We start from the raw sequence: 17,088 nt of genomic DNA on the forward strand, positions 1-17,088 counted from the left end.
CCCATGTGAGAGCCCATACCCGCTTTCCAGATTTTCAAACAGATAAGCAATTTTTTAATTGATGCTTAGCTTGAATATATCTAATGTCAGCCAACTGTTGTTAATAGGAGCTATTATAACATAAAAGTGCTGATATTTTAAATGCAGTTGGTCAATCCCAGCAGGACTATGCATTCAGGCCTCTTCTATAATGTTGCATTAGTCATTTGACACTGGTGCTGAATTTATGTTTTCAGATGCATGCCAGCTATTGAAACTTGACAACTAATTCTGGATAAAACTGATTGGAATTGATAAACCCTCTTTTATTTTGGGGCGAAAATTGGAAGTAGCTGCTAGTCCAAATAGAATCTCTTATCTAGTATGGCACGATGGCATTTAATGAAAAACATTCAAGAAAATCTACTTTTGGATTGCCCTGAAGATAGAGAGTTGCAGAGTTGGATGCAATTCAAATCAGTAGTTCTTTATTTTGCGTAACTTTGGGGCACGCCGAGACATTTCATCAGTGCCTGATGTCATTAACTCTGGCGGCCAACACCTAAATGTGTTATTCCTCACGTGCAGGAAACATTATATTATTAGAGGAATGCTTTGAAGATAAGAAAATATGTTTGTTTGTTTCATATTCTTTGCATATGCTAATAATGACACCTTAAGTTATTAGAACCAAAACGTGTTTTAAATCTGAATGTTGTTTTCCCCTTTATAAAAAACATTACCTTGGGCTTGCAGTATTGCAGAGGCTTTGACATTGGCAATTTGTTTATTTTTAAACACTGACTGTAGCTCAGCTCCTAATTTTTTTCATGTTATACCCCAAAAGAAGCTGAAACGCTGCTCAGAGGTGGTGTGCATGGTCAAGCAAGCTCCTGCAGCTCTTCTTGTTGCATTACCAGAAACTGCATTTCCATCAGGTTGTGGGCACACTAACAAGCTGTTGTGAAAATTAGTCAGAGCCTAACACTGTGACAGCACATCTGGACAGACACAGCACCACGTTTGGCCCGTGCCTTGCTGCCTCTGCATGCAGGCAGAGCTATTGCCACTGTGTCTGTCCCTCCTGTGTGCATGGTTCCTCGGGAGCCATGGGAGGACTGGAGGTCATAAGCCAACTTGAGCTCTGGTGGCAGTTTTAAAAATAGGATGGATATCAGCAAGGCTTGACAGTGTCACCTTCAGCCCCCTCATGGCTGTGTGGTGCTGTGGTATGTGAGATGCTGTGGGGCTCTGTGACGTTTTCCAAGCAGCTCTTCCATTTCAAGGACAGTCTGCCCAGCTTTGCAGGAGGAACAGGCTTTTATAGGTTTGGCTTTTCTTTTGTTTTCACTTTTCACTGTAATTTCCACCCTTCTTCGGTGCTGCCACCTATTCTGGTATGTTTAAGGCATTATTTCTATTCTTGTAAATACAGATAATTTAGGCATTGCCCTGGGTGCTGTCATGGGGTGAACGCTCAGTGGACTTACTTCCCCCTAGTTGTGAATCTGCTCTCCCAGCCATGTCTGTATTGTTCTGGTAGCAGCAAACTTAAACAAAAGTTATTTTAATTTGCACATAAAAACTAAGCTATGGAGAGAAACTAAGCTTTTATGAGGTAATAAAGCACAGAGTCAGCCTCATGCCTAGTGCTTCCAAGCAGGGTGTCTCTGAAGGCATCTCAGCAGGGATAGAGAGAACCACAGCAAGGTTTAAATGTGGAGGCAGCAAGTAGGAAGCAACAGGAATGTAGGTGAGATTTAGGCAGGCTGAGTTTAAGTTTAGGAGGGTCACTCAGCTTCTGGGGTTGCTTTTGGATAGGGCAATCACCTGGGGCTGAGCACCTATGTTGCATATTTCAGCCTGCCTTATCCTCTCTAGTTTGAGACCTCCTTCATGCACAGGGACATGCTGGCCACTGTCCTGTTTTCCCAAACCTTGGCAGTGAAAGTGCTTCTCTCAGGAGCTGCAGGCAAACTGTCATGTCTCTCCAGTGTGGCCTCCACCCTCTCTTTTGCTTACCAGAGTGCAAGGGAGAAAAGTTTGACAAATTGTTGTCCACCTAAAGGTTCCCAAGTTCTTTTACTCACTTCTATTTTTAGACTGATTCCCTTTGCTTCTTTTTTCCATTGTGCTACATTTTGCCAGATTTCTGCCCAGAGGAAATTTTTATAGCTCAATTTTAAAGCCCTTGCAATTGAGGATTTATCCTGGGAATGACACAATCCAACTGGAGTAGCACAAATGGCACAGCTCTGAAATAAAAGGTTATCAAGACTGTAATTTATTTGTTTAGGCCACTCAGAGTACAAAAATGCCACTTATTTCTTCAGCTCCCTGAGTGGGTTGCAGTATGGTGGCTGTCTTACTTTCTCCACCAGTCATTTTCTCTACAGCAGCATTTTTCAGGAAGAGCAATTAAAAAGCTGTTTCCCAATATGCCCTCCCCCTGCTGCCATCCCTTAGTCCTCAAGATCCCACCTCAGGCACAGGTTTTTTCCTCGTGTCACATCCAGGTGATTCAGGGGAGACAAAAGGCAATGAACTCTCTTCATGTCTCGTTATGTGGCAAAAGAATGAAATAGTGAAGTGGCAGGCTTAATCTCCAGTAGTTAGGGTGAAAAAGAGAGGAAGGATGTGAAACCCACTTAAAATATGTTTCCCTGTTCTAATATGCATTTTGAATTTGTAGAGAATTGACTTTTGCTATTTGTTCAAAGCCAGAAAATGCATGTGGTCTGCAGTTGAACTCATCACACTGTGCCAGGCAGTTTCCAGGAGTGATGGATACTGTTTTTCAGGAGCCCTTTCTCCTAAACTGATTCAAGGCCAGCCACAATAGAGCTGGTTCTGGTCATTAGCAGTGCCCCCTGCAAAAGTTGTTCATTTGGGAGCTTGCAGGTTGAGGTAAGCAGTGTTTTTGGGATCCTTCCTTGCTGGCAGCTTGGTGGAGTTAGCCACAGCAGAAGATAGCAGGCCCCTGGGCAGTAAAACAGAGCAAGGAGGGATAAGGCTCTCCCTGGCATGTGACTGAAGAGCTGTAGGGAGTCACAAAGAGTAGTGATATTTTCTGGCTAAGCATAAGGAAGTTGTGGGGTGCTCCAGGTAGAGCCATATAAGAGATATGAGCTATAAGATAACCCAGCTCCGCAGTGCACATGGCACATGCTGGTGCCACGAGGGACTTCTCAGGGTTACCTCCTTTCCTCCCAGCAGGAAGCAGCACATCCATGTTGGCTGGGCTGCTCTTGTTGGGAGAAGGAGGAGCAGGCAGTATGCAGAGGAGGCTGGGTGGGGGCAGATGTGCTGCCTGCTCTAGAGTTGGAAGAGAAATTGTGTGTTTAGGATGGCTGGAATGGTATGGAGGCGGAGGGGAGGGTGGATTCTGTGGGAGCATGGTTCAGCAGGAAAGTTTTGTCTGCCCTTTGCTCTATCTGCAGCAAATGAAAGTTTGGTAGTACCATGAGTGCTTTCCCTACTTCCCAACTTAATCACTGGGAGATGCTGTGGAAGTGGGGATTGGAAGGGACTTTGGAGGACAAGGAATGCAGTGTTTGCCTTGAACAAAGAGCATGGTAATTAATATGCCACTTTTTGACAAATGGTTATTTTGAAGACCTGGAAATATGTGAGTCAGGGGCCTTTCACCTCTGTCAGTGAGTGTTTGCAGCTGGGCAACCACCCAAAAGAAAATCTTCATCTTCTGCTTACAGCTGTCAGCCCATGCTACAGCTAGCTGAAGGCAGAAGATCTAGATCCCCCCAGCATTCCTCTTTATCTAAAAAATATTGAAGCAATTTTACATGATCTATGTCACTCTGGACTTCTATTTTGATCTTCTTGAATCAGGTTGGAAGAATTGTGGGGGGCTGTCATGGACCAGGCAGCTCTGGTTGATCTAGGCTCTCGTGTTGAGCACCATATACAGACACATGATGGATGCATCTTTCTCCTGAAACAGACCTATTTTATGAGATGTCTAATATTTTTTTAAGTCTTTCTACATAGCCTCCTGGCACTTTTCTTTCCTCTGATGTAAACTTATAACCAAGAACTTAGTCAACTTTATCAAATACAGAAACAGAAGTCCAGTGCATCAATACAGAAACAGATAAACCTTTTCTGTTTGTTCTGTATAACACTGAAGAATAGACCAAATCAGAACCCTGCACTGAAAATTCCTTATCCCATGCTCCTCCCCCAGCCCACTGCATGGCTCACTGGGAGAGAGGGGATCAAGATCTGTTTCAGCAGGGCTGTAGGCAGCCGCCACCATGCCAGCACAGGCTGCTTTTTTGCTGTGTCAGGTGAAGCAATGCTCCTTGCAGGCTGTTGCACCAGTGTCAGGCTCTTCCCACATTGAACAGGTACCACCACCATCCTCTGGGTAGGTCCCAGCTGTGCATGGAGCCAGGATGTCAGAGGGAAGTGCACTCTGGGTGTCCCAGCAGGAATGTCCTGCTTTCCCAGCAGCTCACAAATGACGAGTTCACTGTGGTTACACAGGCAGGCCCAGCAGTCAGCTATGCAAGAGGCTTGGAAAATACTGTGTTTATCAGTCTAAGAGTTTGGCCCTTATTGCCACTGGTCTTATCCCCTTAGCAAGGAGTAGAGTATGAGTGGAGACACAGCAAACATAAATAATAAAGGGCTCTTCAGCTACCCTGCATTTTTAAATAGTAACTGTGGCTGAAGTCTGCGAGCATATGATAAGTATCAAACACTTATTTTTCCAACAGAATGACAAATTTGTCTGGTTACAAAAGGGTAACTGGGTAAATGTGGAGTACAATAATATCTCAGTAGTCTCCCATTTCTTTTTAAAGAAAAGCACAAATGGTAATGCATGCAAGCTAGCATACAGTGGGAAAATGACTTTCTCAAAACATATGCTATTTCCTAAGTAGTGTCTGTAGAAATACTTGAGCAACTAGAAAACAAATGTAAAATCTTGAGCTGGTTGTTTTGATAAGCATGTCAATCATTTTATGTTGCTCCAAATTGTAAAGAGTTTGAGATTTTTCACTACTTTTAGGATGCTGTACAGATTACAGAACTGTAGCCTGTAGAACACCATGTTGAAAGGGCCCTCAAAGATGTTGTGCTCTCCAACTTGTCTTGGCAAAGGCACAGATAATAATGTAATAATGTCTAGACAAGTTAATAATGTAATTTAAAAATAAGTGCTGAAGATAAAAATGCTCTCATTGTTTCTGCCACTGGAATAGCTGATCTGTAGCCATCCCAGTGCTGGAAGATGGCTGCTGGCTGGGCAGGAGGGTTTCTAAGTCTCCAGATGTGTGTATTACATACTCTAGAAGGGTGATTGAAGCAGGAGGCACCAGAGACTCTCACACAGTAAAGCAGTGCTGTCTGCTGTCATAGGGGAGAGCTATAAATGACATCCTGCATCTGCCTACTAAAGGTTCCTATATTGCCCCTTCTGATCTGGAAATTATGCATGCATTTCTGTCTCTTCCCCTCAAACTTCCATTTTTATATGGCTGGCACACAACAAAAGTTTTGAATTTTGCTGCTGTGGGTCCAGATACAAATAGGTTTTGCTTTTGTATTTTTTTTTCCCTATGGAGTAAGGGAGCAGGGTTTACCCTAGTTTTATGTATCATTTTTTGGATAGAGTAATGGGCACTATAGAGTAAGGGGCCTATACAGGTGGCCTACACATGCTCTGAAACCATTTGCTTGGGACTTGTGACATCTGCATCTGTGTCTGTAGAGATTTGTATGTCCAAGGCATCTGGCCAAATTCCTCTTTTGTCACTTGGAAATAAACTTTCAGGAAAAAGAGGTCATGCCTGGGGAAGCTGGGACACATGACAGCTCTTAGATGAAGGTTAAATTGTGGATGTGAAAAAAAAAGCCCAATTCTTGCAGAAGTGCTGCTTAAATCCCTACTGCATAAAACCCTATCCATGTCCTTCTTGTAGGTAGAGGGCTGTATGTATGTGTAGGCTTCTTTAGTATGCCTCTGCATTTGCTTTCTATCACTTGAATCCAGCCCATTTTTTGCTGTTATTTTGGTTTTAAAATATTATCCTAAGGTACTTTAAATGTAAAAGATCATATTGATTTTTAAAGCATTATATTGTTATTTTTCTGTTTTATTAAAAAACAAACCCAGCACCAGTTTAACATATTGCACAGCTTGTGTCCTGGGCTCGAAAGCTCTGCAGATGCAAATATGATCACAAAGGAGAGAAAAAAATGTATTGGAATGTAAAGGATCTATATTACTAGATGGGTGGAAAATTAGCATGGTAGCTATTTTATTGCTATCTCACCCAGTGTATATATATCTTACTCTCTGATTGAAGATGAAATAAAGTTCTCTCATCTTGTTTGTGTTGCTGATTTGTTGGATATTTATCGATTTACGGATCATAGCGCACAATTTTTTCCCCATCTACAGTAGGAATATTCTGTATCTGTCATGCTTTCTATGAGTAACTGATTTTCTATGATCTGTAAAACTGGTTTGTACCAATAGTCACTAGTCATCAGCATTTCCAAGGGCTTTCTTGAAAGATATTCATTCATCCTGCTGGGAATCGGTGAATTACAACTGAATGCTAGTATTGTACCATCAGATTTTTCTGTTAAAACATGCAGGAATAGATTCAGATGCAGGTATGTTTCTGTTGAATGCATAAACATCTTTTACATCTATTGTATGGCTTTAATAGACTTCCTGCAAAAATCAAAATACCAGATCTTATGGGAAAAAAAAAAGGTATGAGGTATTCATCATCCTGTTTAGCCCTTGTTCTGTTGAGAGCAGTAACATCACTGGGGTCATTTTCATCCTCTGTTAGGAACTTAAACAGGTCTTGTTGGCCCTACTGTGTTCAAGAGGGCTTAGGATCAAAGTAGTATCTAGCAACCTAATCTGTCCAGACAACACAGTTTTGACACAGCAGAGCTTTAGGTTGTGATTGCAGCTTCACTACTTGATTTGTCCATCCCTTTGTACACAAAAAGAAGCAGCAACAAATATGCCCCTATCTGTGTTTTTCTGATTTTCTTTTGATTGGGGTAGCTTCTCTGCTTGGCCAAGACTTTTGCTTGAACCCTTACCTTAGGAGCTGTTGGCAGGAGAGACACAGAGTAGACCATCATTCTTCTTTCATGTATTTAATATGCTGAGGAACAGAGGTAGTTGCAGCTATTTATTACCTGAGAAATCTTGTTACGTGGGAAATATCCCTGAGGTTGAGGTCTGCTGTCTTTAAGCCTCTTTATGCCACAAGAGCAATAGAAAAGGCCTTAGGGCACCAGAGAAAATTTGATCCACTCTGTTTAGAAGCATTGCTGGATGGCATCTTAGTAGCTATCAATAAAGTCTCTGCCAAAGACTACTAATACTCTTTTATCAATGATGCTGTTGAGAGCTCAATTAAGTATTGCACTGATCTGTTTCAGTTTATCTTCAAACAATGCTAAATCTGTGGAAAAGATGCTGACACTTACTATGGTGTAATTTGTAACTAAAATTTTGATGATTTTTATGACCTGAAAAGACTATGGTTTTTAATTTAGCTGAAGAAGACACCTATGGCTATGAGTGCGGGGTGTTCATCCTAAATGACTTTTCTGTAATAGGTTTTCTAATAGTGAGTGTAGAAATACAGCTCTCATGTAGATACTTACAAGATGCAGTAAACCAGCAAACTGAAATTAATGCCAGGTTCCAGCCTCTGCATTCATATGACTGCAGTTCCATGTCTCTGAAACTCTTCTAATAACAGCCAATTTTTTTCTCTAAACAAGTGAGTAAGAAGCATTATTAGCAAATGCTTTCTTGTAGCAGTGTTCTATTGGAATTTTTCATTTTGTACAATGGAAAGTACTAAATTAAACCATTCCTTTCTCCTTTGGAGTGTTTTGGATCTTGCTGGAGTATTTGCTTTTTTGTATTTTATAGGAAAGTGTACTGAGAGATTAATAGTGAGACATATGGATTCCTGAGCCCCTCAGAGCTCAGAACTTCCTTTTCCCCATCCCTGAGCACATGACAAATTTCAGTTAAAGGACCTAATCCTGGCAGGCACTGAGCTTGATACCCCACAGCAGGAGGTTGTCCTGTATCTTTACAAGGTGTTAGTTGATTAGACAAAGATTTGGTCTAAAGGTAGTTCAGGTTTTTTTCTGGATTTTTGTCTTCTTCTGGTGTGTTATGAAAAAGCTTCCTACTGTGTTTTGTTGAATGGCTTTGAGGAGGAGCGTGGCACAAAAGAGGGGAAGGTGTGCTGCTTCTGAAGGAGGGGAAGAGGGGGAGACATGAAGGGACATTGATAGAGAACATGGGCTAGCCAAGGCAGCAGGAAGATGTCCTGACCAGCAATCAGGACATCAAAATGCAGGCAGGGTCAAAACTGCAAAGCTTCTGAAGTGAAGATGAATTGCTTGAACCTGATGTGGAGACGAGATCTCAGTAAGAGAGGAGTGTCAAGGATATTAGAAATGGTTTTTGTTTTGTTCCCATAGGTGACTTCACTTCTTATCCCTTTTCATTATTTCAGGTAATTTGCTATCAAGTAATTTCCTCACTTTTGGGACAGACTAATTCGTTATGATGGCTTTAAGGTCTGTGTGATTCACCTCCTCCATTTGAAGGCTTCGGAAATGTTCACACACTTCAGTTTTGTATTTGCTTGTAACTAACTTAGTTTCACATCTATTGGTCCATCTGCTCCTTTCTCATACCTTTTTACCCATCAATTCTTGCCTTGGAGGTTCCTGAATTCCATTTATGCAACTTATCCCTCTACACTGGACTGGTATTAATCTTAAATATTTTGAATGGAAATAGTTCACCTTTTAGAGGCTGCCCTGCTGGTGTAATGTTCATGTAGTAGCACACAAGAGCAAGGGACCCATTTTCTGTCAAATTCCTCTGGTCCTCTAATGTCTTTTCTCTCTTGAGCTGTCTCATAGTTTCCTGGCTCAGCATTTTCTAGTTCCTGTAATGGCACATCCAAAGAAAAACCAAAAGCCTGTCTTGTTCTGAGTGTTAAATGGCAGCAGCTTGCTTTCTTTCCAGATGAACGTGTTAGTCACCAGGTGATGCTTCCTTGTCACTGTTGTTCCAACAATCAGTGCATCAATGACTAGGGATGTACAAATTCCAGGGGTCATGTTTTCATTCTCAATAATTTCAGAAAGTAAAAGGGGTGAATATATTATTGATCATTTATATAGACTGTCCTGGCTAATGATGCAGTATTTTGCTAGAGCCTGGTCCTGACAATTTCTCTCAGAGTTTCAGGGATTGTTAAGCTTCTCTACAGATATCTTCCTGATAGGTGTCTATCTCCAATTCTTTTTAATTAAATATTAAGGCTCAGAAAAGTAAAATTGCAAGAGTATGTACAGGTGCAGGACATGGGAAGAGAAGGAATTGAACTGACTGTATTACATGGATCTTCTTTGTCTGGATTTCATAATCAAGTTCAGGTTTCTCATCCCTTTGTTAACCAAGAGAACGCTATGTTCTGCTCTGTCCCAGCATTCAGAGACTGTTGAGATGACACAAAGAATTGTTTCAGTAGATCTAGAGTAGTCCTTTAGACCAGAAGATGGCCTAAATAATTTAATAGCTACTCTTCTGTGTTATTCAACTGAAAGATACTGGTTCCTGTGAGGTTAAAATGGTGCATGGGTTACCTTTCAGATTTGCTTTTTTTCCCTCCAGACTTTTTCCCACTTTACTCTGATAGTCAGGCTATTGAAAATACAACCTGGAGAACCTGTCAGCCACAGAAACCATTTTGATTCCCTTAATTGGGATGCAAGAGTTAAAGTCTCTTCACTACTATGCATTTGCTAGGTTATATTGTCATTTGTTCTGCATGTCTTTGAGTATTTTACATAACTAATTGATAATAAAACATTATTGTAAATAGGAGTTGTCACAGAGTTCATTAGACAGTAAGAGCAATAAAAAGAGCCTTGTAATCTACTGTAAAACGCATACTGTTAGACTGCTTTAACTTTTTTTTACTGTTACCTGTTACATTTCCAGGACAGAATTCCTAAGGAAAAGCTGTTACTTCCTAACACTTGCCAGTGAGACTTAGGACAAGTGATAGATTTCCCTCAGCAGATTCAAGTGTACATCCAAGAACATAAAGTTAAGGGACACTGAACAGAGGCCATGGAGTACCTTGTAGGTTAAAAGAGCAATTTAAAAATCAATACTTTTGTTTAACTGGCAGCTAAGGTACTAGTTTCAAACTGGGTGAAATATATGAAGAGCAAACCCTTTTTACAAGGAGTATTTTTAGGTTATCAGCACTGGAGTGCTCTGCAAGGTTGCGTTGGACATGCATGACACTTGGGAATTGCAAATAAACTCATCTTGATGTGACAAAATCATGCATAATTATTTTGAAACCCGAGGGAGGTTGAAATGGCCCCAACTCAGTGCTGTCCCACCAGTGATAGACAGGCAGCTGCAGAATTTATAATCGCCCATTTTCCTCAAAGATGAGAGGGAAACTTAAACTCTTCTGCTGCAGCTCTCGTATGTTTGCACTTCTAATTGAGAGAATAGGATGGAGCAATTGCAATCCCTCAAAGCAGTGGGCAGGCATAAACTCTGGCCTGTGCAGACCTAGGCTTTGCTCTTTTTGGGCTGTATGTACCAGCCTCTTGTGTGGGTGGAATCACTGCCAGCATCTGTGCAAGTGTGGAAGTTAGCTGGAGGTCAACTTCCCAAGAGGTTTGCAAGTCTTCATTGTCCTAATGCTACTATTACATTTGTAACAACTGCCATCAACAAAAATATTTGACTACCAGCTCTGAAATACTGGAATTGATTGAGGAGGATTTTTTCCCACCATAGCTGCACAGTCTTTTGGCAAGTCTTTTGGGACTTCCTCTCAATACTTATCTGAAGTTTTACCATCAGGAAAGGGAGTCCAGTTACACCCTGAAAACTATATACAACACCCAAAAAATGTAATCAATGTATCAATCTCCTTAGAGTATGTCAAATTCAGAGTGATCAGTTGAAAACAACAGAAGATAAATCAGCCATCTCAGTTGCAATTAGTTGACTAAATTTAGACAGAACAAGACTTTCTTTTTATTGCATGGAACAATAAGTATGAAAATTTTCAGAGCAATTCTTGTGTAAGAAAATGAGAAGGCAAAAATTGTGACATGTGAGGTCAGGAATCAGAAAAAAAAATGCAAATGAGAATTTCTTGGGTTTAATCATCTATACCACTAAATATTAAACACCAGGTAAGAAGAAAAAAATTCCTTAATTGTTATCTGATCCTAAGCATAAAGCAAGAGGTTGCAGATCTTGTTTGCCTTTCAGCAAGGTAACTGCTGCTGCCTGGTGTACATCATGAGTTTGTTTATTGACTGGCATGAACTGAGATAGAAAAGGTGACCAAGGTTTTCACAACTGAGGCTCAGTCTGATCTATTTGGCCACCACGGCTCAGGGCCCATTGTCTTTGCCCCTTGTGCCTGGATGCTGTTTGCTTTGCTGTGCAATGCACACGTTCTCTTGCATGGCTGGAAATCATTTCAGTGGCATGGGAGTTGGACATTTCATTTTAACAGGCAGGGGGAGAAAAGGGTATTTTTTTCTTTTTTGAAGTGAAAAAAATTATTGAGGAAGGACGGAAGGAAACTGGGTAGGTAGGCAGTTCTTGGAAATGATAAAAATGCTTAAAGAAGATCAGAGAATTAATAGCAAGTGTTTTAAAAGCTGTCCCAGTTGGAGTGCTTGGTAGCATAAGACAAAAAGATTGATTTTCTGAAAATTTTCTTGGCTCAGCTTCCCAGGTCCCCAAAATCAGAACTCCTCCAACCACCTACCACTCTTGAAAACCTGACCCTTCTTATTTGGGTGAATTAAAGGAAGTGAAATAGAAGAATGTAAAAAAGTATGGTAACATGCAACAAAACATAAGACAGAAGAAAGCTAAACAAAAAAACCTGAACGTATCTGCTTGACATACTAAAATAGTTCTGTTTTCTTCAAAATGTTTATTGGAAAATGCATTACAAAACCTTGTAACAGCTGGAATATGGTGATCTAATTGCTGTTTCAATAGTGCTGTGAACATGCAAACATATTTCCTATGCAAAATGTCAAAAAGGCAGCAATCAAAGTGAAGCTTTAAGCTTCAAAACAAAGACACAATGAGCTGATTTGTAAACATTTATTTCTAAGGTTACATTTAAAATCAAAATAGAATAACATAGGCTTGGAGACAGTGTAACAAATCTTCTTACCAAGCACAAGATCTGAAGAGAAAAGGGGTTTGCTAAAAGGTACTTGGGCTGCATCAAGATTTCATTTTCAGTTGTGCTGCAGCTCCCTGAAACCATGTATTTCTTCCCATTCAAATAAGGAACAAATCTCTGAGTAAGTGAGTGGGATTTTTGCGGCTAGAAGGATGCAGAGAGCCTAGGAGCTCCTTTCTGTGCAGAGCAGAGGTCTCTGTTCACCTTCATTTGCACTACTGCACCCTTTCTGTAGGTAGTTTGCTTGCCATGGGACTTGGGTCAGTGATGATGTTGACTTTTACTACATGTGCTGAGTGAGGCAGGTTTGGAGTCAGTGCTTATGGAGGCTGTAGGGTTTAGGGTGACCTTGCAGTCTCATACCATTGCTGGGAAAAACTGGTTTGGTGATTGGTTCCTACTCACTTTGGTTGTCTTCTGTCAGGGAAGACAGCAACTTCAAGGTACAGCGTGAGTTGGTTGTAGTTGTAGCACCCAAGTGCATGTGGTAGAACACAAATATTGAAGTCCCGGGTTAACAATATGCAATGGTCATTGTCAAAAGAGCACTGTGTTACACTGATGTGGTTAATATAGCTCCATGGACACTGCTTGACTTAAACAAGTGTGAGATCAGAACCAGATCCAATGAACGCACCTACTCTGCACTAAATTGTGTTAGCAGCATACAATGAAAATCCTCTTAAATATATACTTGATAAGTTTGAGGAGTACATTTTCTTTTCACCAAGGCCATCAATTTGTAAGATTCTTACTGTATTGTGCTTGCAAATAAAATTTATTTCTGTAGTGTAAATATGCAAGAGTTCATTTTAATAAAAAGTAAGCCCTAAAATAAGATAAACCCCATGACTAGACTTGCATTGAAGATTTAAAGTGCATTCATCTGCTGTTTTTCTGTATAAATATTCATTGGTTTTAATGCTCTCAGGTGTTGGAACTTTTAATCTACATTCAGATGGAGGTACTTTAATCAGAGAGTTCATAAAAGTCTCTAACTTTTTTTCATTAAAAATAGAGTAGTAGATATAACAGAGGCTTGCAAAAGCTTAAAAAACCCATAAACTGCAGCTCTAGGAGGGAAAAAAAGTAAACACCAATTGGTGTTTTGTGCCATAATATCAATATTCTATTAAAAATAAATCTTTCACTGTTAGACTGAAGAGTCTCAAACAGCCTGTCACTTCACTGCAGTCTTCAGAGATGACTGATAATGGGTAAAAAGTCCCATAGCATCTGTTTACCATGTACTCACACAAACTGTTTGGAATGTTTTTAAATGTCAGCAGTAATGTATGCATGTATATAGCTATCACAGAGCAGCCGCTCAACAAAGACACCACCACTGCCACACTGGGGGCTTGTGCTCTAAATTAGGGAGGTCAAGTGGTGGAGATGGAAGCCAAGTGCGTCTGAAACTGTATTGTTTGCTTTCTGAAAACTGGAAGAAATTGTGCAGTCAGCTGCAGTAACAGCGCCGACACAGAGAGTTTGTACACTTTGAAAATAGCTAAGTGGGATTATGGTAAATCTTTCAATTGCAGGAAGGTTAATCGTGAAAGGCACTGAATTTAAGGTCAGTAGGGTGTGTGTGGGGGGTAATGTGGTTTAGGCTGTCTTTTGCATTAGCAAGGGATCACATTTCATTTGGGAACCTAAGCATTCACCAAGTGTGGAGTGTCACAGAGGTGCAGCTGCTGACTAAACAGTGTCTGTATGACAGCATTGTTAGCGGCGCTGTATTACTTGACAATTCTGCACCACTTAACTATGGAGATATGCTACAGGGAATGTTGTCCTGGCAAAGTCATCCTGCTACAAGCCATTTTTCACACTGAAATTCATAAGTCAGTTTCTTCCTCCCCTCCCCCTGCAATTGCTCTGTAATTGAAATCTTTTTAATGTGCGCAGGTTTCCTCTTGTTTGCCAGCAGAGCATACATTTTTGGACGTTGCTTCTGCAGTCAAAATGTGTGAAGAGGGTTTTGCTAAATCATGTAGTAAATACATTTTTGTGCCATAAGCTTGTGTCCTCCTGAAATGCAGTAAGCCTGGGCCTGTGCTGAAAGTTGTGTGGGGTTCTGGGTATTAAGCAAAGTGACAGTCAAAGCAGATTGCAGAGATAAATTAATCCGTACCATTGCCTTTTTCAGTCCTTTGCCGACAAGTAGCTGCTTCAGCAGACACTGGTGTTGACACTGCTGAATTCCATAGGATCCGTGGAGACTGTGATGGCTCTGACTGCATGGCCAGACCCCCACACGTGGTGCAGAAAGCACATTAGAGGGTGTGGTGTGGATGCAGTGATCCATATACTTCAGGTTGAGCAGGGGGAGCAGGGCAGAGCAATGAGCTATTTGAATGCAGAGTGCACTTGCTGCTTTGTTACCCCTCCTTTCCCATAGTGGGCATTTCAGAGCTGCCCATAAACGTTTGCCCTATACAGTATATGGCCTTTTGTAAAGGGAACTCTACTGAGCATTCGTTAGAGAGCCTCCTGTCTTGACATTTCTTTTATGTAGGTATGGCCCGTGATGGCTGATAGGCAGTTTCCATAGAGTCATAGCGGCCTTTAAATCTGGCAGTTTAAAAAAAAAAAAAAAAAAGTCAAAAAAGAGCAGAGATAGATCAAGGACATAATGTTCTTGATGAAACAGACTTGAAATCCCTGAACAACAAAGAGAGGTTTTTTTTCTTCTTTAATTATCTAGATCATTTGGCCAGCTGTGAGCCATGAACCCAGCTGGTCAGCTGTGGGTGTGAAAGGAAGCTCTGTCGGATTGCTTTGTTAGTGTAACTCTTTAGTCCACACTAAAACCTATACATAAATATTTCCTTTCTTGCAAAAATGATTCTTTGGACTCGGAGGCAAGATGTCTGGGATGGGTAGGCGGAGAGTCCCTTGGGAGATTGTCCCCCCACATGGATCAGTAAGGTCTGGATTCACCTTAGTGAGGGCAGAAGCTCTGGGGGCTGGCCAGCTGCTTGCTCAGGTGGTTTAGTTGGATCTTAGCAGAGCTGTGATCCAATTCTGTTCACTTCCGCAGTGGGTAATTGCAGCTGAATTAGAGCCTCGAGAAAGTAATTATGAGAGGCATTGTGGAACACCCTGCTAACCCAGCAGTAAATTAAACTACAGACTGGGAACAACTGGAGATAGTGAGATTAGAGCTTGCTTTTGGATTTTTTTTTTTTCACTTGTGGAAAGTGTATGTCTTTTTTCTTTCCACTTCTAAGGCTGAATGTTGGCCCTTGGAGCACTAGGCTGGAGTTGCTCCTATGATCAGTTGGGAAGAGACACTCTGTGGCTGGAAAAAAATGCTGAGACTAGATGGGGAAAAAATACATTGGTTTTAGAGCTGGAGAAAAGTCCTGTAAAGCAGAGAGAAGAGACCAAAGTTGAATGCAGAGGAAAAGACAGAGTTTGAAAAACTCCACAATTTTTAAATATATATATGTAATATAAAACAGTTACTTAAGAGTAAAGACTTATAAGTACAGTATTGCAAGACAGAACCTGATTTTAGAAAAACTGCTTTGAATTACTTGTACATAAGAAAACCTTGAAGGAAAATTGTGAAACACTTAGTGGGAGCAATTTCAGAGAGCCAGTTTTGACAGCTTTTGCTCATGTGACTGGTTCACAAAGTATTGACAGGCTTTTTCATTTTTTACTGTTAAATGTTTAATTCCCAAACAGCTCAAAGGTAGTCTTTTAGGCATTGAAGAAGATACGGTTGAGTTATTTCCCCAAGTTATTCATCATTTTTCAATATTGTGCAAAATATGTTCTAAGGAGCAGAGAGCTGTCTTTTGACCTTTTAGAAAACTATAATTTTTGTATGCCTTTCTCTATTAATGCCCTAATAAAATACAGAATATACTCTTATTTTTTATGAATTTTAACCCATTTCATGCTTGGATCTTACTCAGAAGTAGTGACTTTTCCCAGCTGAGAATCTGATCCATTTCAGACTCAGCATTTTTAGGAAATTGCATCAAATTGAATTATCAGCTGTAATTTGGCAGATAAAAATCCCCTGATAAAGCCCAAATAGGAACCTGCTGCAATAATGAGCAAAGCAGAAAATGGGACTCCTTGCTTCTTGGGATTAGAATAGCATCCCTGAAACAGCAGAAGTCTGTTGGGATATCAGAGCAATTTACATGTCCTTTCAGCTTTACTGCAGGCTCTTCATGGCTGGCCAGTCCTTCATTGTGAGCCCCTTGAGTTTGGAAAGTCCCTCAGACCAAATCAGAAATAACTGCTGCTAATATAGATGTTCCTATATTTGGGTTTTCAGCACAGCTCTCTTCTTAGGGCATGTCTGCACAGCAGTGATAAATTGTAGACAGTCTCCATTCCCACATCACACTCTTCTTTTCTTGCTTGCATTAATGTATTTGCAGCTGAACAGAAGTCTGGAATGTGTAAGTAGTGATAACTCTGTGTTTCTTTAAAACATTTTCTGTGTCCTCTCATCTGGATATTTGAGATGGTCATAACTCTAATTCCAGAAAGAGATGAGAGTAGCCAAATGCTCAGAGGCAGAACATATTTTGCACTAGTTTCCCTAGTGCTCACTTGCTCTGTGAGAATCTCTCTAAGAGGCAGCAGGGGAAGGGAGGTTTGTCCCCTGCAAATTGCTCTCAGCTCACTTTTTACTTATATAAACTGAGCACAGGACTGTGTGCGTAATTCATATGCAGGCACACGTTTGCATGCATATGTACGGCAGGAGTTTATGAAGTGGGGAGGATCTGTGACACAGTCTGGGATTGCAGATACTGTCACTGAGCTGGAATTTGGGACAAACCTAAAT

The 17,088-nt window shown here is 40.8% G+C and overlaps 1 protein-coding gene across 2 annotated transcripts in view; it reads left to right on the forward strand.

Moving 5' to 3' along the window:
- PPARGC1A (PPARG coactivator 1 alpha) overlaps positions 1–17,088 on the forward strand; it is a 367,272-nt gene that overhangs the window by 152,133 nt on the left and 198,051 nt on the right. The gene's annotated exons all lie outside the window — the stretch shown is intronic.

Source organism: Molothrus aeneus, chromosome 4 (genome assembly GCF_037042795.1).
Source record: "Molothrus aeneus isolate 106 chromosome 4, BPBGC_Maene_1.0, whole genome shotgun sequence".
NCBI classification, from domain to species: domain Eukaryota; kingdom Metazoa; phylum Chordata; class Aves; order Passeriformes; family Icteridae; genus Molothrus; species Molothrus aeneus.